This window comes from Manis pentadactyla, chromosome 17 (genome assembly GCF_030020395.1).
Source record: "Manis pentadactyla isolate mManPen7 chromosome 17, mManPen7.hap1, whole genome shotgun sequence".
NCBI lineage: Eukaryota > Metazoa > Chordata > Mammalia > Pholidota > Manidae > Manis > Manis pentadactyla.
The window spans coordinates 33672085-33698133 of NC_080035.1; the positions used below are offsets into that span (position 1 = coordinate 33672085).

The window sequence follows — 26049 nt, forward strand, 5'->3', positions numbered from 1 at the left end:
AGCAGCCCAAGCCAACTAAGGCAGTGAAGTTTATGACTTCAAAGGCGAGGTCATGAGTGCCATAAAGCTTCGTCCTGCCTTCCCGCTCTCTCGGAACCTACTTCATGGGATCCTGAAGCCAACATGCAGTAAGTCTGGCCGCCCTGAAGCCACCATGCTGGAGATACCACAGAAAGGCAGAGAACAAGGTCTGAGGAGCATCCGCTTTTCCAGCCCCAGGGTTTGAGTCTACCCAGCCCAGGGCTAGCCATGTGAGGGAGTGGGTATTCAGGTGGTTCTAAGCCCAGCCTCCCAGACCACTTTGATAACAAATGGAACAGAGATGACCCTTCCCCAATGAGCCCTGCCCAAACTTCAGGTCCATTATCAAAATAAATGTGATTGATGTTTCTAGCCACAAAGAGTCAGGGTCGTTTGTTACACAGCAGTAGATAACTAGGATGCTGTCAGTACATTTGAGATCGGTAGCCCTCTTATTCCTTCAGATTTGCTAGTTCTAATATAGTTTAGGAAGCAGATAGGCAGGTACATCAAAATTCTGCATTAAAAAGGGGTAAAAGACATTAACAATATCCACAATGTTCTTCTATGACTAAAGTGTGTGTCTTTTGTGTCTGAATTTTTCAGTATTGATTTCGATTTTCTGGAACCCTTTTGTGCTTGTATGTTAGATTTTAGTTTTTTGGTTTTTTTCAGAAGCATCTAACTAAGTTCTAGATGCTAAGATGGTAAAATCTGTGTTTTTTCTTTTTCACAATATTGTTTTTTAGACTGCACTTTTAAGAGTTAACTAAATAGGGAGAATAATCATTAATATCAACTCCTCTTTTTACTAGGTAAAAACAATCTGATGATAGGAATATTCTTTTAATGTAGATCCCACACAGATGATAATTCTAGTCCCCTTTGATTTTCAGAGCAAAGATTCTATAATGAGGTTACAAAAGCTTAGAGCACTGAAATTCTCACTTTTACTCAATTAAGCAGTTTTAAGGGCCCAGTTAAAACATGAAAACAGGCTAAGAAAAAATAACTTTCCTCTGGGACTCAAGCTCTCCACAGCAGAGTCATTCACTTTTTATGATCGTTATAATTATTAGTAGTGATGGTGATAACAATATATCATTTATATAGCACTTTTGAATTGCACAGAGCTTTCCTACTGTCATTTATTAGCTAATCTTCAGAACACTCTTCAGTAATAAGTCAATATTTCTGCTTCCATTTAACACGTAGGAAATTGAGGCACAAGGGGCTCAAGCCACTTGTCAAAAGTCAGTCAAAAGTTCACTCGTGGTCTGAGCTGAATGTTCACTTGGCAATGCTACTAAAAGCACCAGCCACCTCCCAGACCAGCCTGCATCTCACTCAACAACTCTTAGTTACTGCTTCTAACAGAAGGGAGTGTGAGCTTGATTGCTAAAACAGGTTCTCTGATATTTTAGGATGCAGTCTTAAGAAGATTCCCCCAATTTAAAAATTCTTTTCAAGTGAAAGGATAGTAAGAAGACAAAAAATAAATGTAGAAGCTATACCTCTTATCTGTATAAAGCACATTACTTAATAAGTAAGACTTTCAAGGTCAGTGCCAGACTCTTTTGAAATAATGGAATGTTGAATTATGTACCTGAAATGTATCAAGTATAACCTGGATTATCCTCCTTAGTTAATTTTAGGAATGCCTTACCCTTCAATGGTGTCTTATGTACAGCTAAAGAGTACATAACATTGAGTAACTAGATTAAATAGGAAATGTAGAATTCCATAGGAAGTGCTACCACAGTTTTCAGGTCCATACTAGAGGCAAATTTTAAAATCTCTGTTGTTGGAGATACTGAAGATACCTAAATTTTACTAATATGGTGCCATGGATATTAAACCTAATTATTCATCTCTCTGTAGATCATGCAGGCATTGTGTACACTCTCTTGGGACATACTTCTTTATAGAGAAGACTCTGCCTCTCCTTTCTCTACCTTTCCCCTGTGTCTTGTCCTGTATCCAGCTACTGTAACACAATCAGTATCTAGCTGAAGTGGACCACCTAGGCTTTCCCCAGTGCAAAGTGACACTTTGTTCTCGAACAGTAGAACAAAACAGAATATCTTAATATGCTCTCGCAAAACTCAATGCAACTTGGCATTTGTGCTTTTAGCACAAATATGCACGTCAAGGACCCATTCTCCTAGCTTGTCCTTAGAAATGCCCATCACCCAGCATCCACTTCATGTCAGGTCCTGGCAATTGTGCCCAGTGGCTGATACACTAGCCCACACACACACACAAGTATGACATGGTCTCTGTGGAATCAGAAGACTTCTTTCTTTTGCTGGCTTCCTCATCTTTCAAGTAAGAATTCAAACGTCCATCACTTTTAGTTAGATTTCATGGAGCAGCATCATAAAAATGGTAACCAATCCAATTGCAAATCACTTGATGAATCTTCTTTGAAGAGTTGCCAATAATGCTAATCATCAAATGGTTGAATCTAGCTTTGTAAAGATGCATTTGTGAAGAACAGCAATCTCTGTGACTTTGACAAAGGAACTGCTGACTTGCATCACTGTTTGTCTTTTGATGTGAAAGAGCAAATCGATTTATAGAGCTTTTGCTTGCAGATGTAGGATATGATTAGTATGCAGAAAGACCTTTCCACAGTGTCATTTGTTTATTTAGCTGCCTCTGCACTCAGCTCTGATTGTGTGTACCTAATTAATGTATACAAAGCTGAAAGAAATAAAACCATGGACCCACAATCACAGGATACTGTATAGCATGTCATTTGTCACCACTGGGCAAAGGGACACCCCAGTCTCACTAGGTGCACACCAAATCACATAAGTTTACAAAACGTAACAAAAATGCAAGAATTTTTCTCTTCAAAGTTCTTAGCTGTTTATAAACCCAGATAGCTGCCCACATTAACCCATTTAAATACTAAAAGGATGTACTTTCTTTTCTGTCTTGGTATTTGAATTTTTATTCAAAGCAGCTGTTGAGTCTTTTACAAAAAGTACCTGTGATTTCTCCTAGAGGTCAGAGTACTTTGTAAAACATCCTGTGAGACCTATCAGCCCTTTCTTCAAGGCCTCACTGTTCCGATGTTTGGAAATTTTAGCTGAGAAAGGGTTTAAAGTGAAAAAGCAAAGACGCTAGAGACCTTCATGTCAATAATGAATGATCAATAGAAGTCACACACTCAAAAATTGACATTCAGTCAGCAATTCCCTGTTACGCATGCACATTTCACATTGTCTATTCAGGTTCTGCAAGAGGCATCGGTAGCAAAATGGCAAAGCTGCTGAAATCTTTAGCCCAACAAATAATGAAATCCAGAGTGACATCTAGTGACATCCTACATTAGAAGTACTCGCTTTGCATCTAGCAAACCCGGTCACATTACCCAGCACCACCAGCTAATTAGACTTTGCCAGCACTTTCTATCTAGTCACTGAATAAAGTCCACAATAATTTTCTTAAATACTGATTGCCTTAAGATGTTTACCTTGGCCTGCTCTAAGCGTCTCTTTTTTTCAATCACTTAACTATGAAAACTTCAATTGTTGACCACAAGTTCAAATGGCTCTTTGAATTTCTCCTCAGCTACTCGATCCATGGCAAGCAAGCCTTTCACTAGTCCCTGCACTGCTCTGCCTCTGCTTTCCTATGAACAGCAGGCCAGAATCACTGCCTTAAATCATGCCAGGCAGCTGCCAGAAGAGGTCAAACCTCTCCAAGAGCAGAAGCCAAGGGAGCTGTTATCTTATTGCTGGAACCCAGAGCACGCTATCCCATCTAAATCACTGGTGCCATGGTCTCATTTGCAATGAAATTTCTTTGATCTTTTTTTCTAGTGTATTGGGGGATTTTTTTTCCAAGGGGCGTTGCTCTAAATAATGTGGCCATTTTAGAAACAGAGAAAAGAAAATTTAAATAGAAGAGATGAAACTAATATAGTGTTAAAAATAAAAGATTCATCATATATGCTTTTCATGGACTTTGGACATTTTACACTGACTTTTGAACCTATGAGAAGTTCAGTTTGCATATAACAAAGGCATCTTCACTCAATAAACTTCTCTATACAGTGAATATGTCTTCTTTTTAAGTATTTTGAATAGAGCTATAATCTTTTCCCTAGGCTCCTCCTCAAATGGGACATAAAAAGCATATCACACATAAAATAAATAAATGTCCAAGCAGAAAGCACAATGGTCTGTGGGCAAGAAACAAATTAACTCAAATAGACAAAATTAAAACCAGAATGATGTAAATCCATCTTGTGATTCCATAACAAAAAGGAACTGCTACCTAAATATAAAAATTGGAAGATAAAACTGTGATGGTATTAAAACTTTTTTCTCCCTTGTTTTTCTTGTATAAGATTCAGTCATTAATTCATAATAATATGCCACATGGTAGGTGCTGAGGGTAATAGATGAGATAAGCCAATCAAGTTTTCTGAAATCCTGTCTGTAAACTTACATCTAAAGATATCATTTCCTACAAAAGTATATGTACAGTGGTTTGAACTATAATAAATGAAGGCAAAGCATGGCCTTTTAATTTAAAAAAAAATGTGAAAACTGAAAAAAAGGACACCATTTCCAGCCAAGACTCAGACCCAGAAAGAATATCTAGACTGATTGATTACTCAGCCTCAGTTTACCTTTTGGTGAGCTCTTTATTTCTGTTTTGAATTTCACAAGGTTGTGCTTCACTTCAAGGAGTCATCCTTCACGATCATTTCATTCAACCCCTTTGTTTAACAGATGAAGAAACAAGAGTCCTAAGAACGTAAACACTTTCCTCCAGCTTTAGCTCTTCGCAGATCTGGGTGAGGATTTAGGCTTCCTGATTTGCCATCAATCTTTCCCCCACTATCTCATTTGGTTTCATGTCAGACTTTAAGGCCAGACAGAAAGTATAACAATTATTGTTATGCTATGATAAAAATTTCACACTTTTTTGACCTATTAATTTTTTGCTCTTCTCTTGGTTTCTTTGGAATTAACTTACAGATGTAACATATATTTAAAGGAATTTATAGCTCCTCTAATTTAAGGGAGGCAGTATATTATAGGGGAAACATTGACATGAGAGAAAAAGATATTTGGAATTTTATTATTATCTATTTTAGTAAGTAAGAGATTCTGAAAACTTTTTTTAATCTGCTAAAAGATATATATATATTCATGCCATGATCTCTAAAATCTCTCCTAAATCTACAAATTTTACCCAGGATATAAACATTTACCTTTTCGTACCTAATCTATGTATCTTAGAATATAATTCTGTCATTATCAAATATAAAAGGTTGTTTTCTCACACAGATCGACAAGGAATTTAAGTTTTATATATTTTTTAATATATTAGTGCAATTTTTCCATGAAATTTCTCTAATATTTAAATACAAACAGTTCATCAATTTTTTGAAACTTTACTATATCCAAAAATTGAGTGGCAGTCTCCTTTTTCCTAAACATAAATATCAAGAACATATCTCAGATAGAAAGATGTTTCTCCCTCATCTTGTATCTTTCCAGTTTATGCTGCCTACCTCCTTCTTGGCAAAATAACCCACATGGTTCCTCGTCTAATTTTTTCATGCATTTGTTTAATATTTTGATATTTTATACCATTCTCATTTCTTAATATATTTAAAGTAAACTTATGGAGTACTAATATCACTGAAGTCTCTTTTCATCTTTATATCTCCACCATTTCTAAAAGTGCTTGGTCTTATATGTGGCAGTTATTCAATAATGTGTTGTATGAGAAATGCACATGAGAAACTCAGGGTTAGAAGGGACCTCAGAGGTTACTAATCCAGGTGCCTAATTTTAAGGACATATAGTCACTGAGTCCCACAGATATTCAATGACTCACCCAATGTTACATAATCAGTCAATAGAAGGGCCTAGAGATCTCCTGACTGATAACTGCATATCCTTCTAGTGCTCCTTTCCTTTACCAGAGTATCCTGGAAACATCTTCTGAAGTATTTGCTCTGTAAATGATGTTTGGTTATTTTTCCTTACAGTTAGTTCCTGTGTATCTCTCACATATAATAGACCCCAAACCATATGCTCTCCAGTGCATCATGAATAGGCTTGTCCATGCTCTTGGATGAAGCTGGGAACACGGCACATATGGTAGGCTGAGCAATGGCCCCCAAAGATATACAGGTTGCAATCCCCACAACTCCTGGATGTTCTTATATGGCAAAAGAGACTTGGCAGATATGATTAGGTATTTTGAGAGGGGGAGCTTACTCTGGATTATTTGGGTGAGTCCTGCATGTAATCAGAAGTATCCTTATAAAAAAGAGGTCAAAGGGAATTTGGTTACAGAGAAGAGTGTAATGTGAAGACTGAAGTAAGATGCTATATTGCTGGCTTTGAAGATGCAAGGAGGGGCCAAGGTTTTTCTTTAATATGATATGTTAATTTTTTTCCTAAGGCCTAAATGATGAGAAAACAGTTTCCCATCAAATAAATTAATAAATGCCTGCTCTCGATGAAATTGTCCAAAAAAGGAAAATTCTGGGAGAAAGAGAAAGACCCAAACAGGGAGAGTGTCTATCTTGTCCAGAAAGGGGGCTTGAGGACAAGGAATGCAGGTCTAGGAGCTGAAAAATGCCAGGAGCTGGATTCTCTTTGAGCCTCTGGAACGAGGCTCTGGAAGGTATGAACACCTTGATCTTGGTTCAGTGAAACTGATTTTGGACTTTCTAACTACATTTCTGTAACAGAATATGTATACAGTTTTAAGCCACTGTTTGTGGTAATTTTTATAGGTGCAATAGGAAACTAATATGGTAAACACAACATTGGTTATGGAGCCCAGAATCCTGGCTTAAACTCAGCTGACTCACATCATCTCTCGAGACGTTACACCTACAAATCCGTCTCTGTGGCTCCCAGCAGTGTAATTAAATGTCTCGGTACTGTATTTTCAGTCAAGCTCAGCGAACCGTCTCAAGGCACGACAACACTGTTCTGCTGGGTACCCAGATAGAATCGTGGACATAGCTGATGTTACCCTGTAGGTAAGTTGGTGTAACATTTTAAAAGTGTCCCTCTGGAAGGTAAATCAGAAAAAAAAATAAAGGCTTCAGAGAAAGAATAAAGTCTTGTCCTCCTTGACACAGCACGGTGCTGTAGCAGGGCCCAAGCCTAGACTAGTGGAAAATCAGCCAGACTTTACTGCCACTTGAGGCCTGGGCCTTTGAAGGCACATTCTGTGGTACCCTCCTCAGGGCCCCTGTCCTAGGGTAGAGAATGGCGGAGCTCAATTCAGCTTCCTGTAGGAAGATGCAGCCTCTCTGTCCCACCTCCACCAGGGACACTTGAGAAGTGTTATAAGCTTCTTGACACCAAATCACAACAGGCCTTGAAGGCATAAAAAATAATGTATGTCAGGACAATGTCAAATACACGATTTGTCCAAAGTCACTTTTTTAGATAAGTCATGGTTAAATGTAAATATGCTTAATTTTTCCTAGGTATTTGCTCTCATATTTAAAGGCCACAAATACAAAAACTCTAAAGAAGTTAATAAGGACTAATTAAATTTTAAAATAAAGGAAAATACACATACTGTTAAGATAGACCTCCTATCCTAAAGTTCCTACTAGTGTAAGTGAGCTATCATACCAGTTGGCCTCCTTTTTATATCAACTTTCTGAATGTTGTTTTCTTTTCTAAAGAGTTTGATAAGAAAGTTTTCTGAATTGCATTCATCATGAAATAAATATTGACAAAAATTACTATAGTCACCAAAATACTAACCACTGTACAATGGTACACACAGAGCAATCCTCACTCTACAATTAACAGTGTTATAAAAACCTTGGGGTTTTTTATTTTAAAGTGATGCCTCTTCATTGTAGAAAATTTGAACTATATATATAAGGAAAAGAATAAAACTGACATAATCTGCAATCCTACAACCAGATATCTCCTGTGATAATAATTTTAAAATTTTAGTATAATGAAATATAACAGTCATATAATGTAAATAAAGCCTATATTTATAGTTTAGCAAAGAGATACAGCCGGAATCTCATGTAATCACTGTCCAGGTCAAGAAATCATATATCGTTTTCACCCATAAGTCCTGTATCTCCATGGGAACCCTTTCCCTCTTCCCCAAAGATAACCGTCTTGAGTCATATCATAACTTACTCCAAGCTTTCCTTTAGTTTTACCACACATATGCACCTGTAAATGCTATAGTTTAATTTTGCCTGTTTCTGAAGCATATATAAAGAGAATCACACTGTTTGTATTCTTGTATCTTGCTTGTTTTATTCAATATTATATTTGTATGACTCATGTTTTCTGTGCAGCAATCATTCCTTTATTTTTCATTGTATTATAATATTCCATTGTGGAATATACCACAATTTATTTGTCCAGTCTATCGATAATAACATTAGTGTATATCCCTCCAGTCTTATTTTATAAAAGAGATTCCATTACACACACTGTTTTGTAACTTGCTTTTTTTTAAATTAACTTTGTTATAAATATCATTCTATTTTTTTAAGTACCTTTCTACCCTATAAATTTAAATGGCTACATACCCCATTTGGACCACATTTTTAAATTAATCTTTATTTATACATGTAGTTAGTTATTCCCAATGTTTTATAATTGTAAACAGAATTTTAATCACCATCCTTGTATATACAGTGCTGTGCATGTTTTCTTAGAATGCTTTTCTAATAATTGGACTATATTCCTTAAAATAAATTCCTTAAAGTCAAAGGACATAAACATTTTTAAAGATTTTAACTGGTATTGCCAAATTCCCATCTAAAAACATTTGTATCTTTTTCTCAAGAGCAGGAGACAAAGTATCTATTTCTCCAACATTCTTGCCAACAATAGATATTACATATTTTTATAAGCTTCACAAAATTGATAAAGGAAATTGGCATGTATTATTTGAATTTACATCACACTGGTTCTCGAAAGTCTAAATATTTTTCAATGTGAATAGCCATTTGTTATCAAACATTGTCTTTTAATCTACAATGGGTCATCCTTTTGTAAGACTACCAGTTATATATGTTATAATTAATGAATAACAATGTTTCAAAGTTGTGTTTTCCAGAAAATATTTATCATTTACATCATTTTAGACCCTGAAGACTCTTGCTCAAATACTGCAAAGGGAGGCAGCCACCTCTAAGGGAAATGCCTCTGACCATTCTGTGCTTGACTGGAAAGCTGGGAAGAAACCCTTCACATGTGATCAGAATGATGTCATACTGGTCATCACCATGGCTTTGTCGGGTCAGACCCTGTGACCTCTATAGCAGTAACCCCTATGGCCTACCTCCTTAGCTCAGAGCAAAGTCTAGCTCTCATACTAAAAAAGAGCCAACAGTAGGTACAGAACATTACTCAAATTATTCTTTATCTGGGGAGTCTCACCTAGTACTGTGAAGGATGGAAAAATTGATGTATTAGGCATTTCAATGGTGATTCAGCAGGATGAAAACTTCCTCCATTGTTGACATGTTGAATTATGAGAAGGCTGACAGAACTCAATGGATAATCACAACCAGATATTTATTTTAGAACGTCACTCTGCTATGAAGTAATGATTTCATAGGGATCTTCTGCTTGAGATAATCAGACAAATTGGGGACATTTGAATAAAATTAATGTTCACAGCAGGTACAGAATGAGTTTGGAACATCTTGAATGCCAGAAGTAAGAAAGTATCAAAAAATGATGGAGCAGGTTACAAGTATACAGCAGTCGGCTACAAGGGACTTCCAAGTAGCAAATCCAGGATAATTTGAGATACTTGACAAGTACGAAATACAAAACAGATTTCAAACATTTGGTACCCCTCCCAAAAAGGAATGTGAAATATATCACTAATTTTTTACATTGATTACATGTTGAAATAATAGTATTTTGGATATATTTAGCTAAATAAAATATATTAACATTAAAAAAAAGAAATTAAGGTCCACATATTATAAAAGCTGTTCACAGGGAGGCATTTAAAGGGGTTGCTATCCTTACTGAAAACTGTATACTAAACAGCAGTAGATATTTAATTTTGGAAATATATCAAAATCAATCTTAAATGATCAGATAATTTGGGGGAAATACTCTAGAGCATAGAGATTAACTTTAATGAAATAATGGAGAAAAGTAGAGTGAAGCAAAGCCTTGTTAGCATGTGGCACTCTAAGACCTCATCACCTCTCCTGCTCACAGTTCATGCTGTAGGAGTCAAGAAAGACAAGGTGAGAGAAAGTGAGAGGAAAAACCAGGAGCATGTATTAACTTTGGCGCATTTTTTTCCTTTTTTATTGTCCTTTGCGTCCACCTTCGTCTGTCTACCTTTTCTCATGTACTTTTCAGAAAGGTGACAAGGCAGAGCCTTAAGATAGGGCCCAGTAAAATTTAATACGATCCAGAAAAAATGGTTAAATTAAAGAGGGATGGCTGCACTCCTTGACTTATGTAAAGTTTATTCAAACCTTTCTTGCTCTCCTTTTGAACCTGGTAGTGCATGGATTTCTTAATGATATGCAAATTAAAATCACTGTATCAAAGACTCAATAAGTCTATAGTCAATGCAAAAAATAATAATAATATTAAAAGTTCTATAGTACTTTCAGAAAAAACATAACATACATATCATATGTATCTGGAACAAATAAACAAACAAAAAATCCCAGCTGAATAGTTAAAATGGTTGCATTTCTCATTTATAATCACCCTGTAAAAATATCAGAATTAGATATCCCCAATTAGTCTCTTCACTATTTAGACTCCATTCTTAGATTGATAATTGGAATAAAGATATTTTATCTCTATAGAATTAGGTACCAAAATGGTTATGTTTTCAGGAACATGACAGTGGATGTCTCTCACTGTGGTTCTAACCCACCATGCAATTGAATTAGCCTTATTGAGCTATCATATGAAAAGAATGATTCCAAATTTCAATATTACACAGACACACTCTGAAGGAGGTTGAGAGCATGGGAGAGCAACTTGGGAAAGTTGATTTTGGAGACATTCAGTGTCATCAGTCATGTAGGAAAGAGTTCACCCAGAAACACATCTAGTGAGAATCCAAAATACAGTAGAGTAATCTGGGGGCAACACCATGGAAAAATTATCAAAGAGGATACAGAAAAAGAACACACAGAAAGACTGAACAGATGTTTACAGGAGCAAAAGTGCAGTTATTTTAGAAATCAGGTGAAGTAGACACATGTCCTTTCTTCATTGTGTTTTGGCTCTTCAAAATGGAAAGAGCTATTATTCACCATTTGATGAATGTGTCACTGTATGGGTCCTGGAAGTTGACAGGATCCATCCTTAATCTAAAAGATAGAAGAATATATTTATTTCCTTTCTCAACCCTGGTAGCTATGCAGAAATGATGACCTGTGCTAGGCAGACCAGAGATTCCCAACCAGGAGTATGAACTGGGAGCAAGTGGCATAAAGAAACAGGCAGAGTTTAGACTGCTCACAGCGGCAATGGTGCCCTGCGCTGAGCTGTGGGACGGAGGTGCATTCTAACCACCCTCTTCCTGTGACAGCATCTGGACTGGAGTTTGAAGTGCCCAGTAGTTCCTAGCATTTTCTAAGACTGTTTCTTGAGATTTGCCATTGACCATTGGCCACAAAAATTCTCGCAAAGAATTCTTCTCTACTTAAGTCTGCAACTCAGACTCCTGAACGGTAGAGTCCAGTGCAAAATAAAGCGCAGGGCCTTCTGCTAAAAAAATGATTTAGAATTTTAAGACAGAAACGGCCATGCATTGAAAGAAGCCTGAGACCCTTCTAAGCATGGAGCACTGTGCAGTTGCTCAGGTTGCACGCCCATGAAACTGGCCATGGCTACATCACAGAAGGAAAAGCACTTGTTGACAACATTAGGTCAACAACACTCAGAGAGTGAACCCTCAGTGCTGTTTTGTATATGTGTGTGTGAGCAGTTGGTAGCCAAAGAATGTGACAGTCAGAATCGAGCTCTCAGTTACAGCTCCTCCAAACCTAATGGAATAGAGGGGTCCTGGGAAGGTTTGGCAGAATTTGCTGTGTTTTCAAAAAGTAAAGGTTTTTCTTCTGTGTGCACATTTCATTTGGGAAGGTCTTGGGTGTGGTTTATGAACTTTCAGATGGAAAAATAAAAAGTGAGTCAAGGGTATTTTAAAAGGTCCAACTCAATCCCTACCTATGAGATAGCCACAATGGTACCATTATTCTGCCACTGAAAGATGGCCCTGCGTAGTGATATGGCCACACAGCTCGTGCTGACACACTGTTCATAGGTCCTCTCCAGGGATCCTGAATCTCTTAGTGGCCAACACATTCAGCCAGGGCACACACCAGGTTCAACCAGCAGATTTGCTTTTCTAGGGAAAGCCGTCTGTGTGGATTCCCACGTTAGTAGAACTGCCCAGGTTTGCTATGCTCACCATAAATTTTGTGTCTGAGCTTAAAATCCCATGATACTTTGTAAGTAATAGAGAAAAATCCCATAAAATGGGCAACGAAGTGAGAAAATTCTGGTAACACTGCCCTTAATCATCTGGTGGCAGGACACGGGTCATGCGCCAGTGCTCCTCCCTGGCTTGTTGTCTCGCACCACCTGACCTGTAGTCCTGGGAAATAGATGCACGTCTAACAACATGCAAGTGGCCAAAGTAGCCATACATTTTTTTGTCAAGCAAAAGCTCCTGTTTAGCCCCCAGATATTTTTAGACCACAGCTTACCATTTTTATGTTAATGGAAAGGGAAGGAAATCTGCAGGGACGTCAGTGGCATGTCAAAGGCAGTGGCAGGATGGTAGACAGTTGTAGTGCCATGTAAAAGACCTTTCTGCTACAAACACAGGCTTTCAACATAACACCATGGGGCTTAGCAGACACATCTGAAGAAGTAGGTTCTGTTCTGCAATCAGAAACAGGAAAACATTACTGCTCCTTGGCCCTCTGGCAGGGGTATTGAGATAGACTAGAATAGTCCAGAATAGAAAGACTACCTGTGTGCCTATCTGGCCTTCTCCTCCGTCTCATATATAACTTCCCTAGGTTGATGTTGGTTTATTCAAATTAGTATGTAATTGAAAGCAGCTGCTACTTCATAGGTGACTGGAAGTCTTAATATTCTTCAGGAAATATGCAAAATTAACTGAGTTCACATAATTCAATATCCTTTTTTTCACATGCATCTTTCTTAAACTGATTTTACTAAATAAAATAAATTTTACAAAATTAACAGTCTTTCTGGAGCACCTACTACAAGCCAGGCATCATAGTATCAAATACCACATCATTTTCCTGTATTCATTTCATCTTCCTAACATCCTCTGAGCTACATGACACTCAAAAGAGTGGAAAATTGAATGTAGAGAAAATGCATAACGGATCTAAAATCACACAAATGGATAGAAGTGGTAGGATTCAAACTTATTTCCTGATGTTCTTAGAGCTATTTTCTGCTACTGCCAACACTTCAGGAGTATCTCTTCTATATAAAACACTGTGATAGGAACTCAGAAAAAAAATCCTATTCCTCAAAGAGCTTTTGAAATAGTAAGGAAGATATAAGAATATTTGTAAACCCACACACATAGTCAACTGATTCTTGACAAAGGCCTAAACATAACTCAATGGAGGAAAACTAGTCTTTTCAATAAGGGATTCTGAAACAATTGGACATCCACTTGCAAACTTTTTATTACATAAACATTAACCCATTTTTGAAACTTATACAAAAATTATTCAAAATGGATCACAGAAAAGTAAAAGCCAAAAGCATAAAATTTCTAGAAGAAAACATAGGAAAAATCTTTTGTAGCTTTTATTAGACAAAGATTACTTAGATACAACATCAAAAGCCCAATCCATAAAAGAAACAACTGATGAATTATACTTCATCAAAATTAAGAACTTCAGTTCTTCAAAGATACTATAAGAAAATGAAAAATAAGCCACATATAGGGAGAAAATACTTGTAATCTGCAAATCTGACAAAGGACTTGGATTCAAATATATTTATAAGTACATAAATCTGATAACAAAACAACTCAATAAAAATACATGGGCACAATATTTGATGGGTATTTCATACACACACAAAAAGATACAAAGATGTGAAATAAGCACAAGAAAAGATCATTAATCATTAACAAATTTCAAATTAAAGCCACAATACTTTATCACCACACACCCTTTAGAACAGCCCCTCTTTTTTTTTTTCCCACTAATGACAGTAACAAAGTTCTAGAAAACAGTTGGGCAGTTTCTTCTGAAGTTGAACATACATTTACCATATGATTCAACAATCCCACTGCTAGGTATTTACCCAAGAGAAATGAAAACTCATGCGTACACAAGCACCTGTATGTAAATACTTGTAACAGATTATTCAGAACCTCTAAAAACTGACAAGAATATTAATATGCACCAACTGGTGAGTGGATACACAAATTTTGGTACACCCGCAGAACACAGCACTATTTGTCAATGAAAGTAACAAACCAGAGATACTTGCAATAACTATGTGAATCTCAAAAGCATTATACTAAGTAAAAGAAGGTGGATTAAAAAACCCAGCATACTGTATGAGACCATTTATGTGACATTTTTAGAAAATGTAAAACTATAGGGCAGAAAGCAGATTACTGGGTTGGGGTGGGGAAAGGTGTTCACTATAAAGGGATACAGGGATCATTTTGGGGTAATAGACATAGCCTTCATCTCAATTTTGATGGTGACTTAATATTTACTTTTGTCTGTCAAAATTCATAGAGCTGTATACTGAAAAAGGGTGAATTGTGTTGTGTGTTAATTATATTTCAACAAACCTGACTTTAAATATTCAACATGCCTGAAACTGAGGCCATTCTCTTTCTCACTGAGTCTTGATTCTTCCTCCTCTTGGATAAAATCACCATTCCCATCCACCCAGTCTTCAGTGGATGGCTCTTCCATCACTCACTCCCACCAAGCAGTCAGCTTTGACGCCCAGTAAATCCTATCCCTTTGTATTTCTTTGTATTTCCTGTTTTCACAGCTTTGTTCCCTCCACATTTCTAGGCCAATTCCTATCCTGGCCTTGTGACAGGTATTTTTCCCTCGAGTCTATTCTGCTTCAATCAGTCCTGTGCTATGCTCTGAACTGAACGATCTTTATACAATGTCGTCTTCTTCAGGGAGATTTTGTGCTCGAAATCTTTAAAAGTTTCCTGTAGGATAAAGTCTGACCTTCTTCAAACTGCACAGAAGCCACATAGCCTCTGCCACTCCTACCCACATATTTAAAGTCCCAGCCATACTGTGACACACTTCCCAGTTCCTGAATGTGACACATTGTTTTTTCCTCCTTTGTATCTTTGCAAATTGTGCTCTTTTGTCTGAAATGCCTTTAAATAATTTTTTTTCTCTGGTGAAACCTACTCATCCTTTGTCATTTACTCAATGGAAACTTCTCTCCCACTACCACCACCCAGCTGAGATCTGGATGTGCCAGCCCTGTGCTCCAATAGCACATGCTCACACCTTATCAAGGGCACTCACCTCCTTGCAACTGTGCATAGATCTGGCTAGCCAATAAACTGTGTGTTGCTTAAATAAAGGGCCATGTGTCATATACCCTTGAATCCTCAGCAATTATAGACACTTGGTGAATATCTATCAGATGACTGAGCAAATGAACATATAGATATACTATGTATGCAGCATCAGAAAAAAACTGATTGAACACTGTATCCTCCTGACCTACATCTCTTGGTATTTTGGTTCTGCGTAGACTGCTTTCTGAGAAAATATCACCTAACCCATGCATCAGCAATGACACAACCAGCCCAAATCCCTAGGGCCATAAAAGTGCAAATGTGTTAGGGCAGGCATAATATATAAAGTAGATCAGTTGTGGAAAAAATACAAGGGTTAGAAAAGTCACCATCCTATATTTAAAGTCCTCTAGTAAAGGTTTTCATAGCATGTTCATTTTATTCGTAAGGTCATTTCTACTCCTACGTGAAACCAAACTAGGTCCTGAATTTGCTATTTGTGGAACTGGTGGAGTCAGTGTGGAGAGATTCTTGTGGCGTGCATCTTTACTTGTTAAGCCCTGATAAGCGTGAGGATTCGCTGTGTTAGGTGGAGAGTGGAAGATGATTTCTTTGGTACGTGCCTGCAAGGCTGTGCTTTAAACACAGGGAGCAGAGTTGAGGAGAACTGTGCATGGAGAAACTGTGGCAAGTCATGCAATGAAATATCACTCAACAAAAATAGGCATAAACCACTGATAGGGGCATCAACAATGTTGAATCTCACAAACATTATGTTGAGTAAATGAAACAGACACAATAGAGCAGATATTGTATGATTTCATTTTTGTGAGGCTTTAGAACAGGCAAAACCTATCCATGATGATAGAAGTCACAATACCGGTTCCTTTGGAAGAGTCTGGGGATGTCTGGAAAATGTCCTCAAGAAACTTCCTGGGGTGCTGGAAATGCTCTATAGCTTGATTGGCATGTCAAAACTTTACAAAACATACATTTAGATTTCACTGAACACCTCAGTGGAAAGTAAGGTACTTTGTATTTCTCTTTCCAAAAAATCTGTTTATTGCTTTTCTGTTTCAAGCAAATTTAAAAGTCAGATTGACAAATGCCAGAAAGATTATGTTGGGGTTGGGATTGGAAAAGCATTCACTTTGTGCATTTACTTATGGAAGAAGTATTCTTATTATATTAAATCATCCCCATCATTATATTTCTTTGCATTAACGTTTTTTATATTAATTTCATTAAAGTTATTTCTTACATATTCATTAAAGCCATAAAGTAAATTCTCTATAGAAATTTTACACATTATTAAGTTTATTTGTAAGTTATTTACAGATGGGTTTATTTTAATGTGTAAATTGACTCCTCTGTTTGATTTTCTTAATTACTACTGGTAAATAAAAAATTAATGATTTTTTAAAACCTGACTACTTCACTGAATTCTAGTATTAGTTCTAATGTTTTTTAGTTGAATCTCTGCATTTTCTGTATAGTCAATTTTAACTAATATGTGCAAACAAAAATAATTTTTCTAATATTATATATCACCACTATTTCTTTTTTATTTATTGCACTGACTAGAATGACTACAATGTTAAATATCAGTGATATAAGATGGCATCCTTGTATTTTAGATAGTATTTTTATTATTTCACCACTAAGATATTTGCTATGACTTTGTAACAAATAAACATATCAGGTTTAGGAAATTTTCTTCTATTTCTGTGAAGATTGTTTTTTTGGTTTTCTTTCTGTCTTAAAATGGGTGATAATATTTTATCAAATTGTTTTGGTAACTACTGAGAGACATGCTTTTTCTTCTGTAAAATGTTTGTGTAGTCATCTATAGTAATAAATACATCAATATTGAAACATTTTTCAATAGCTAAAATAATCTCTATGTTTTGGAAATATACTAATGTTTTAACATGTGGGTGGCTCTCATTTGTTAATATTTCCCTGAGGAGTTTTCCACTGACTCTTACAGTTTAGAATGCTATTTGATTTCCAGATTTTCCTCACAGACTCTGTCTGGCTTTGATATCAGGGCTATGCATGCTCTCAATTGACTTTGAGAAGCTGCCAATTTTTCTCTATTTCTGAAGAAGTTGAAAATTAGAAGAATTTTGCAGAGCTTGTCCATAAAATTATCTAAGCATTGTACTTTTGTTAAAAGTTACCTCTTTTCAATTTCCGCTTTGATTTTTGGCTTATATATATTGTTTAATTCTTCTTTATATATTTCTAGGAAATCTTTCATTTCATCTGGATTTTCAGAGATATTAGAATATAGTTATAAGTATGATGTTGTCTTTTTTAAATAATGTTATTTTTTCCAGAAAGTCTTTGCAAAGGTTAGTCTAACTTATTTTTGCAGAACAACTTTTTCATTTTGTTGGTCAAGTCTATGTTTATGTTTTCTTATCTCATAAAATTTTTGGCTTTTACCTATAATACATGTTTCCTTTTATGTTTCTTTCTTGTTTTTATTTTTTCTTATTTATTGAACTGAAAGTCTCAGTCATAAATTTTCAGTCTATTTTTATCTAGGAAATGCATTTTAAGATTACAAATTCCCTCCTGAGTACTGGTTTGGCTGCATCCCATGGATTTTCATAAAGGTCATTCCTTTTTTGTATAATTGATACTTTGATTTCTTCTTGATGTCAAGAGATTTTAAGAAGATTATTTTCAAATATTTAAGTGATCGGATGGGGACGTTTTATTACTGTATTATTAATATACTTTTTTTTATTACAATGTGGTTACAGAATGAGAATTTTATGGTTCAGAACTGCAGAATTAATTTTGATTGTCTTTGTGAATAGTATATGTGGACAGTTTTTGTTACATCATGTTTTAAAGTATGCCTATTATCTATTTTTGATAAATCCATTAATTTCCATGTGTAAATTAAATTATTCAAATGTTTTATATAATTTCCTTTCTTTTCCTTGACCTACAAATTATGAGATGTGTGCTAAATTCTCTCACAATGATTTTGAATTATGAAATCCTCTTGGGTTTCAATAAATTTTGACTTTTTATGTTTCATAGCTATGTTAGGTTAAAGGTTGCTTGCTATCTTTTAACATACATATTTAATTTACATATTCTTAGTAGATTTTTAAATATTATCAATACAAAACATGATTTTCATTTGCATTTTTTCTGGTATTCCATTTTTGTACCTGCTTTCTTCATTTTCTATTTTCCTACCACATCTTTTTTGCAATTGTTTTCAAATACTCTGCATCATTATATTTTAGAAGTATCTCTTGAAATTATCATGTATTTATATTTTGTTTTACTTCTACAAAGTTTGTTATACTACTGTTTGCTGTTTGATAACAATGAAATTTTATCTTTTCACATTTATCATGTTTTTTATTTTTATATATAGTTTTTAAATTGTAAGTAAAATTGTATAAATACAGCACATACAACATGATTACTACAGTCATGCTAATTAACAGATCCATCTCTTCACATGGTTAGCATTTCTGTGTGTGTATGGTAAGAATACTTGAAATCTACTCTCTGAAAATTTCCAGTATCTTAAAATAGTACTACTAGCTGTATGTAGTCACTATTCTGTACTTTAGATCTCAAGACGTATCCCACATAACTCAACCTTGTGCCCTTTCATGTTTTTAACTACTTCCGACTCCTTATGTTATTTTGTTCTTTAGAAATTGGTTTCGTTCTTTCCACATTTTTCTCACTGACACGGGTTTTCTTTGTTCCAGTATTTTAAAAGTGATATTTAGGTCTTGCTGATAGACAGTTTTCCAGGGATCTTACACATTGATTCATATCTTGTGAGCAAGACCATAACTGCCCTTTGTCTCAAGCCCTTTTTCAGGGTGAACAGACTTAGAAGAATTGCTCAGTATCTTGGTATCTCCCTCCAGAGCAAAGCCCAGGTTTGATTACCCCCTTAGAAAGTAAAGATCACATTTTGTTCAAGCAAAGGACAGGCAGGTTTACTCTTCATTAAAAAGATTCAGACTCCCCGTACCCATGGTTCCTCTGCTGTAATATCATCCATGACGCGTGCCTCTGTCATGTGCCCTCTGACCCTCTTCAGGCCACGCTCCGGGAACTGGGGCTCAGTAACCAGGGCAAATATGCAGATGCTTATTCTACTTCCTGTGAGTAATAGTGTCCTTTGTCTCTGGCTAGTGTGGACTTTTTGTTTGTTTGTTTTTTGTGTTTTGTATTTTTGAGTGTTCTGTGAGCATCCATGAAACCATGACAAGACAATTTGTTAGCTTGCAAGTCAGGTAATATCTCAGATCCTTCACAGTTCTTGATAGCTTGTACATGCAATTTCCAGTTCTCTATCACAGTGTTTCTTAACATGAGGTCCATGGACCATGGCAGCACTTTTGTGTGACAAAATGGGAACGTTTGGGTGTGTGGTCTCTGTAGATGGAATGCTCACTAGCATCACCAGATCCTCTGGGCTAGCTGCACATGGACTGGAGCTAAGGGCACAAGGGCAACAAGAGTGTGTGAGAATCTGAAAGAGGGAATTGTTAGGAATAGGAGAGTTCAGACACCCTGAAAGAGAGACAGCCCTGGAGTGCGTAAGGCAGGCAGCGGCAATTCTGCGTGAAGAACTCCATAAATCATCAGAGCATCAATGAGCATTGTGACATACCAAAAGTTTTTTTTTTATTTAAGTATCTTTGATATACAGTCTTATGTTGGTTTCAACTATACAACACAGTGGTTCAACGGTTACCCATAGTATTAAATCCTCACTCCCTCTAGTGCGGTCACTGTCTATCAACATAGTAAAATGCTACAGAATCATTAACTATATTCTCTGTGCTGTTCTATCATCTCTGTGATCAACTTATATTGTGACTGTGAAATATGGTGCCCCTTTCTCTTTCCCCCTACCACCCACCCCAACCACTCCCCCTGAGTAATTACTAATCCCTTCTGGGTGTCCATGAGTCTCCTGCTATTTCATTCTTTCTGTATTACTTTGTTTTATCTTTATTTGTTTAAATAAGTGAAATAATGTGGCATTTGTCTTTCTCCTGCTGGTTCATTTCACTGAGCATAATACCCTCTAGATCCATCCATGTTGTTGTAAATGGCAGGATTTCTTTTTCTTTTTATGGCTGCATAATATTTCATTGCGTATATGTGCCATTTCTTCTTTATTCACTCATCTACAGATGGACACTTAGGTTGCTTCCATATCTTGGCTATTGCAAATAGTGCAACATTAAACATGGGGGTGCATATGTCTTTTTGAATCAGGGATTTTGTTTTCTTCAGGTAAATTCCTAGGAGTGGAATTCCTGGGTCAAATGGTACTTCTATTTTTAGTTTTTCGAGGAACTTCCATATTGCTTTCTACAATCGTTGCTCCAATTTACATTCCCACCAACGGTGTAGGAGGGTTCCCATTTCTCCACATGCTCTCCAGCATTTGTTACTTCTTGCCTTTTGGATAGTGGACATCCTAACTGGTGTAGTTGGTATCTCATTGTGGTTTTAATTTGCATTTCCCTGATGATTAGGGATGTGAAGCATCTTTCATGTGTCTGTTGGCCATTTGTTTTTCCTCTCTGGAGAAATATCAGTTCAGGTCCTCCACACATTTCTTAATCAGGTTATTTGGTTGTGGGGGCATATGATTTCTTTATATATTTTATATGTTAACCCCTTATCAAATGAGTCATTTATGAATATATACTCCCTAACTGTAGGGTGTCTTTTTGTTCTGTTGATGGTGTCCTTTGCTATACAGAACCTTTTTAGTTTGATGTAGTCCCACTTGTTCATTTTTTATTTTGTTTCCCTTGTCCAAGGAGATGTGCCCAGGAAAAAATTGCTCATGTTTATATTCAAGAGATTTTTGCCTATGTTTTCTTCTAAGAGTTTTATGGTTTCATGACTTACATTCAGGTCTTTGATCCATTTTTAGTTTACTTTGTGTATGGAGTTAGACAATAATCCAGTTTCATTCTCTTACATGTAGTTGTCCAGTTTTCCCAAGACCACTTGTTGAATAGTCTGTCTTTTCCCCATTGTATATCCATGGCTCCTTTATCATATATCAATTGACTGCATATGTGTGGGTTTATATCTGGGCTCTCTATTCTGTTCCATTGATCTATGGGTCTGTTCTTGGGCCAGTACCAAATTGTTTTGATTACTATGGCTTTGGAGTAGAGCTTGGAGTCATAATCCTCCCAGCTTTGTTCTTCTTTCTCAGGATTGCTTTGGCTACTCAGGGTCTTTTGTGGCTCCATATGAATTTTAGAACTATTTGTTCTAGTTTGTTGAAGAATGCTGTTGGTATTTTAATAGGGATTGCATTGAATCTGTAGACTGCTTTAGGCAGGATGGCCATGTTGACAACATTAATTCTTCCTATCCATAAGCAAAGGATCAATTTCCATTTACCGGTGTCTTCTTTAATTTCTCTCATGAGTGTCTTACAGTTTTCAGAGCACAGGTCTTTCACCTCCTTGGATAGATTTATTCCTAGGTGTTTTATTCTTTTTGATGCAATTGTAAATGGAGTTGTTTTCCTGATTCCTCTTTCTGCTAATTTGTTGTATATAGGAATGTGACAGATTTCTGTGTATCAATTTTGTATCCTGCAACTTCGCTGAATTCAGTTATTAGTTCTAATAGTTTTTTGGTGGAGTCTTTAGGGTTTTCTATGTATGATATAATGTCATCTGCACTTGGTGACAGTTTAATTTCTTATTTTCCAGTACCTTTTATCTTTGTGTTGTGTGACTGCCTTGGCTGGGACTTCCAGTACTATGTTGAATAAAAGTGGTGAGAGTGGGCATCCTCATCTTGTTTCCAACACACACCAAGAGTTTTAAAGCCTGGACACCTTGAGGTCCTACATCCTGTAATCCAACCAAGGGTCAGAGGGCTCTGGATGAGGGCAGAGTCAAGTCCGTCCTGGTTTGGGTTCTTATCTTGGGGCTGAATAACTGGTCTTTGGACTTCAAAGTCAACCAATGCTCTAATCCCAAACCCCTCTGTGAAAGCCCCTAGGGCTTGAAATGCCCCTGGACTATGGTTATATTTACAGTCTAATAACTATTCATCTAGTTACTATAAAAAAAGTAACCAATTTGAGATGGGCAGATGGAATCTTTTCTCAGTGTAGAAAATGAGACAGATAGTAGCTGCAGAGCAGAAATATAAACATGGGAAAAGTCAGGGCTCTAAACTACCATGAAGAGTCAATCATGCAACTGCCCCTGTGGCACAGGCCAATGGCTCCCAAGGGGAAATTGCCAGGACTGGAAAATCCCAGACTCACTTTCTTTCCCTAGAGATTGGTGGTCTGTAGTGGTGTTAGCTGTATGGCCACACCTGGAAATCCACATCAAAGCTGAAGTATCGAGGGGAGAGGCTGGTCACTAGGCTCCTGCTGAGGCTAAGGGAGGCCATCACTGCTTGGAGCTCAGAAAGCAGTGCGGAGCAAGGCTGCTTTCTGTGTTGGAGAACCAGCTCTGCGTGAGCTGGCCGCTCTACCACCCAGAGTCACAGCTGGCTTCTGAAATTATGGGTCCTGAGACTCTGAAACACATCCTGCATGGTGTGAGGCTCTCCATCTGGTGCCTTTCATGTTCCCTCTGCTTATACTAGTATTTGTGCAGGTACCACAGAGCACTGCTGGTTTCCCTACCTACCAGATCACAAAGAAAAAAACTTGAAGGACAAAAAGGATTATAGCAATTGAACGGATCACTGGCCCAAATTATTAGGAATGAAATGGGCCTCTCTCTTGCTGCCTCTAGAAGCAAATATCTGAAATCCTCCTTACTGCAGTTGCTGTTTGCTCTCAGATGTACAAACACAGGTATCTGAACCCTTTGGCTTTGAAAGAGTTGACCTAAACTTGGTTCTGGCTGCTTTCAGCTAAAGAACAGGGGCCAGGCAATCATACAGAATGGCTGATAGTGGTTGTTGGAAGCACCAGCTATGAAAATGAAGAAGTCACTAAACTGTAATAACTGCATCATTTTTCCATTACTATAGCCATCACATTGACTCTGTCAGGGGGACCTCACTGTCAATCTGAGGGACAGTGGACTCTGGACAGGATACAATACCTCCCCCAGATTTCAAGCTTACCTTTCTTCTAGGAGGGCTCCAAACAATCCTCTTTCATTTCAGTCTTGCAACAATAGGGGTGGAAGCAGAAATGATGAGATGGGGGTGAAGGCTGATCCATTACTGGGAGCTGGGAGAAGCCACCTGTAATGTAAACCTTATTAATGCTCTGTCAGAGTCTCCAGGCAGTGTTCAAAATTACCAATATTTGCATTCATGTATGTATAAAGTATTTTCAAGCTTGGATTTATTTCAGCATGTAAAGGAGACACTTGTAAAAAAGTGTCTTTTTAACCATGACGAGAAATGAGCCAAAAAAAATTGTAAAGAAATTAATCACAAATCAAAGGCACAAACTTCCTCATTTTTTTCTAGTCATGTTTAATTGTTTGGGTTTGATTTGCAGGAGAACAGGATTGCCTCTGCTTCAAATGGACTTATTTTCCATATTTTTCTCATTTGATATGATCTTGGGAAAAAGCATAGATATCCCTTAAGAGAGACAAACAATTCACGTCATGGAAATGGGCTGCATAAAACTGTAATAAATACATATTCAAGGGCATAAATATGTAGTAACACATTGCAGCTAAAAATCAAATATGTGCTAGGATTTCCCCTAGAGATAGAAACAGGCTGCATCAAAAGCAATTTGCCCTTTCCCCTGAAGGCCCCCAATGTCCCACATTCTCAATTCACACATCCTGCCTTCTGGACCATTTTTGACTTAAGAAACTGGTAATATTTTCATGTGTTCTTGTTTTCAAATCATGGTGTCACTTCCAGGCAGGTAGGCTACAAATTCTTATCTCTCAGACTAATAGCTCTTGCCTCACTTTCTCTAAATGCCCAAGACAGTGATTTACATCTTTCTTTCTCAGGATGTAGAGAGTAGATTTTCATCTCCCACTCCAAATAAAGTTTTATCTTTCTGTGCACAGTGACGATCGGAGGAAACCTAAGATCACTCTGCTTTTCAGTTTTCTTCCAACATAAATCTTGTCAATACCTTTTAAATTATAACTCAACAAAATAATTCTTTTGCCGTAACTCCATGTTAGGACTTCCATCTTTTTGTCAGACACCAGTTTCTAAGTACTTGCTGTTTCGCTGAGGGTGTGGTGAAGAAAACAGGGCACCGGGTGGAAACAAGGCAGGGACCTTTAGCCCCCAGCCCAGGGGGATTTGGTGAAGGTTCATCCTTTCAAGCGCACTCGTGTCATTTCCTCTGCTACTCCGGTGTCTGCCCTAATCCCATGCTTCCCAGACTCCAGCAAAGTGACATGATTACCTATCTCCCTTTCCCACTAGCAGTGAAGTCCAAGTGAATTCCTTGTTCAAAAGCTCCACATTCCTCACTGGGCCATCAAGGTGTTCTGATATGGAGAAGGTAATTTATGTTACATTCTTCACATAGTATCATGTAGAGTCAGCCACTGTCATCATCACTATTGTGCTATTGTTGTTATTGTTGTTCCATAGCTCCCTTGAGTTTAGTGTTTATTTATTTATTTACCTCTTCTTACTTCCTTCTGTTGCATTCTACCCTTTAAAAAGTTCACCTAATTTCCCTTTGCTTTCAACTTTGTGAAAGGGAAGGATGCTTTAAAAAATTAGTCAAATATTCTATTACATCCAGTTCAACAAAATCATGCCATAATTTCTCTTTCTCAATATTTCATCGTTCCATGAGAAATTAGCCTTATCTCTTCACTTAGGAAATACTCATCAATATGTTCAAATAATGACAGAAGGATGCATATAGCAAACAGCTTTAATTTGATTTTCAATGTTGTCTCAAAGAAATGAAGCAGAGAACAAGTAGTAAAAGGAATCATTAAGTGGAATAATTATGCCTAAAATTTTCCTGTTACTTAAGTAACGAAGGAACTTAATCCTACAATTTGTTGAGAGAGAGTTGTTGGAGAAATAATTAAACTGATAGGAAAGTGATCTGCAAACCAGAAAAGAGTTCATCCCTTAAAGATAGAATGATCATACTTTAACTTTTTTGAAGACCCTAATATAGTCTGCTTAGTCCTCATGTTATTGAACTATTTATTTAACATGAAATCTGAATAGATTGGCAGCCAGGTGCCAGTCTCCTGCCCTGGTTAATTGCAGCACCTTTGAATTTAGAGAGCCATAGGTTCTACTAATTCTGCTATTGTCTTCATCTTTTATTATCTAATCTTGGACAAGCTACTTAACATCTCTTTTGTGCCTTAGTTACCTTACTTGTAAAATAAAGATAATAAGAGAATTTACTTTTTCAGACTGGTTTAGAGTAAAATGGAATAGTATGTGCAAATTATTGAGAGCAATGTCTTTCATTAAAACTAATAAATATCCATTATTATA

General features: G+C 36.8%; 1 long non-coding RNA gene across 1 annotated transcript in view; it reads right to left on the reverse strand.

Moving 5' to 3' along the window:
• Positions 1–26049, reverse strand: part of LOC130681421 (uncharacterized) — a 229952-nt gene that overhangs the window by 131858 nt on the left and 72045 nt on the right. Inside the window, exon 2 of the long non-coding RNA XR_008994565.1 lies at positions 23710–23832. This is a non-coding gene — a long non-coding RNA (uncharacterized LOC130681421). The remainder of the gene's footprint in view (positions 1–23709; positions 23833–26049) is intronic.